General features: G+C 52.3%; 1 pseudogene; it reads left to right on the top strand.

Annotated features, from left to right (window-relative positions):
* Positions 1–915: 915 nt before the first annotated feature.
* Positions 916–2,550, top strand: LOC115643277 (annotated as a pseudogene).
* The last annotated feature ends 727 nt before the right edge of the window (positions 2,551–3,277 follow it).

A 3,277-nucleotide genomic window follows, 5' to 3' on the forward strand; every position in this document is an offset into this window, starting at 1 on the left:
GTGTAAGTGGAGCTCATCCCTCCTGTACAGACCATCCCTTCTCCAAAAGGTTCCCCAGTTCCTAATAACCCTAAATCCCTCTTCCCTGCACCACTGTCTCATCCACACACTGAGATTCTGCAGGTCTGCCTGTCTGACTGGCCCTGTGCCTGACACTGGAAGCATTTCAGAGACTGCTGCCATCGAGGTCCAGGACTTCAATCTCTCACCTAGTAGCCTACATCTGGCCTCCAGGACCTGTCTCCTATCCTTCCCTATGTCACTGGTGCCTACATATACCACGACCCCTGGCTCATCCCCAGCACTACCTGTTAGGTTATCTAGATGTCTTGTGAGATTCGCTACCTTTGCATCCAGCAGGCAGTTCACCATGTGGTTCTCCTACGCATCACAAACCCAACTATCTATAATTCTAATAATGAAACCCCCCATTACTATTGCCTGTCTTGTCCTAATAACTGGGGTCCCTGCCCTGGAGGGATGTCATCGGTCTGACAGGAGACAATGACATCATCAGGAAGATGGGTCTCCACTATGGGATCATCCCTCTTTGTGGCAGCTCGATGCTTCCTGCACCAAGATTTGCCTTCTCCTTAACTGCACGGAGGCATTTGCTTCCCAGCTCGCATTACCTGTTCATGGTAGCGACATTGGTGATGGTCCTTGTGCCCCACCTGGGGACCACTTGCTCCATGGGGAATAAGGCAGGTGTCCATGTGGTTTCTTGCTTACAGTGACATCAGCAGGGATGTCACAGTCCACCCAGGCAGCCCCAGGAGGTTAGGAAGCTGCGAGCAGAGAAGCAGCATTTGGCGGTGCCCCAGCTGGCATGAGCACTCTGGATTTGGACATTCCCAGCCCCTCTAAGTCTCTGGTCTCGCTGCTTTCCCAGAAGGGACCAGCGTCGTGTTAGCCATGGCTGGGAAGGGACAGGGCCCTGGCAGAGGGGCCAGATCATCAAAGCCCCAGATCATCAAAGTGACAGTGAAAAGCCTCGAGGAAAGGGAGGAGTTTGCAGTGTGGGAGAACAGCACCATCGCCGACTTTCGAGGCGAAATCGCCAAGCGCTTCCATGCTCCCACTAACCTGCTCCTCTTGATCTTTGCTGGGAAAGTTTTGAATGACCGAGATACTCTCAGCCAGGCTGGGATCCATGACGGATTCACCATCCACCTTGTCATCAGGCCACAAATGAGAGCAAAGGACCAGAAAGCTCAGCAAACTAATGCCAGCACACGTGCTGCCACCCTCCCTCCTGGCTCAGCTGGTCTGGCAGATCTGAGCATGCTAGCTGGGAATGCACCCAGCATTTTAGCTTTCCTAAATGAGTTCCAGCAGCTGCTGGTGGTCAACCCCGAAACGATCCTACAGTTTCTGGAAAATCCCTTTGTCCAGAGCTTGCTGTCAAACACCAACCTGATAACAGGGTTCTTAAGGGAACACCCCCTGCTCCAGCAGTTTGCGCAACAAAATCCAGAGGTCAGCCACTTCTGGAACAATCAAGCCCTCCTGCGAGAAATGATCAAGTTCATTAGGAACCAAAAATTGATGCAGGAAATACTGAGAAACAGGAGCCAGATTCTGCTGCTAGGTGGAGACAAAGTCTTGTGGCAAATGCTTCCTGATACCCCAAAGCCAACACTGAAAGGATCACAGGAGCAGTGTGTGAGTGACCCACCCCAGAACAAGCTGCCCCCAGCAGGGGTCAGCCAACCATCCGACACAGAAAACAGAGACCCTTTGCCGAACCCTTGGGCATCTCAGTTTGATCCACAGAGTTCCACCCCCAATCACAACCATGGCATTGACATTGGGGGTATTCATATCAGCAACAGCCCAAACTGCAGCCCAGAACAGAATCTCTGGGTGCCGCCTGGAGTTGCAGCTGGGATGTGTAACATGACAGAAGTGCAGAACACCTCATCAGAGATAACCAGGAATGCCCAGCCTTTCCAGAGCATCCTGCCTGTCCCCTACATGAGGAATATAATGCAGGCCCTGAGCCAGAACCCCAGTGTCATCGTGCACTTCATGCTGAGTAACCCCCGGTTTGTTGGTATCCTGCATTCCCACCAAGAAGTAGCGCGGGAGCTCCAAGCCCTCCTCCAGCTGCTGCACAGCCCAGACATGCCATTAGTGATGGCAAACCCAAGAGCCACCAAGGCTCTGTTCCAGATTCAGCAGGGTTTCCAGACCCTGGGGCTGGAAGTGCTCAGGTTCGCCAGAGGCAGCGCTCCTGGCTCAGGGGCAGCGGGACGCCCTGCCGATGGCAGAGAAGTAACCGGCACTGGTTCTGATCCATGTGAGAATGCAAGCCGAGCCCCAGGATTGGCTGAGACAGGGTGCCAGCAAATCGTGCAGAGTCTTGGTCAAGCAAGCCTCCCGCTTCCCGAAACTCCAGAAACCCAATTCCAGCAGCAGCTGGAGCGGCTCTACATAATGGGTTTCCTGAACCATGAAGTCAACATACCAGCTCTGAGAGAGGCTGGTGGAGACATCAACGCTGCCATAGACAAACTACTGGGCTCCCAGCCATCCTGGCCATGTTAGCCGTTTTGTTTTTGCTGTTGGCTTTGAAGACTAAGCTGCTTGGGGCTCTGCTCTTTGGACTCTTGTTACTCTCTCTTGCTATAAACGAAAGCTGATCACGATGTGTCCTGAGCAGTAGTTTTTTTCAAGCAGTGGGGAATCAATGTCTCTGAGTTCAAAGCAAGCTTAGAGTGCACTGTGAATATCAGCGATCATTACTCCATGAGCATTGGTTTATCTGGCCCACAGCTCTCAAAAATTAATTTCCTATTAAAATATTAGCCTCCAGCGATAATTGACGTGCTGTCATTTGTAGCACCCATCTGTTTTCTGATGGCCTAAGCTCCAGCCACACAAGGGAGGGATGGTGGTGGGCAGAGGAACACATGAAGGAGCTGGTCTCTCCCTCCACTCCTTGTCTTCATGGTTGATTATCAGGGGGTCTTTTTAGGTCTCTAACTACTGGATCTCTAGGGACGGCCCGACCCAAAAGCATCTCTTCTCTTCAGGTGGACACGAGCTCTCAACCGCTCCGTGCAATTAAACCAGCGTTGGTCATGTCTTGCCATAACTTCAGCTTAGAGATCTGGCTGAAGATTCAGCTGAAGCACAACTGCCAGGAAGCTCTTGCATGACTTAACCCAAGCACAGGATGTGAAAGATCCGGGCTGTGCCATGCCCTCCCCTGCTTTGATTCTGGGTGCTGCCCAGACACAAGGGAGAACTCCCCCCTCAATATCCACAAACC

The sequence above is a fragment of the Gopherus evgoodei genome, unplaced genomic scaffold, assembly GCF_007399415.2.
Source record: "Gopherus evgoodei ecotype Sinaloan lineage unplaced genomic scaffold, rGopEvg1_v1.p scaffold_56_arrow_ctg1, whole genome shotgun sequence".
In the NCBI taxonomy this organism is placed as follows: Eukaryota; Metazoa; Chordata; order Testudines; family Testudinidae; genus Gopherus; species Gopherus evgoodei.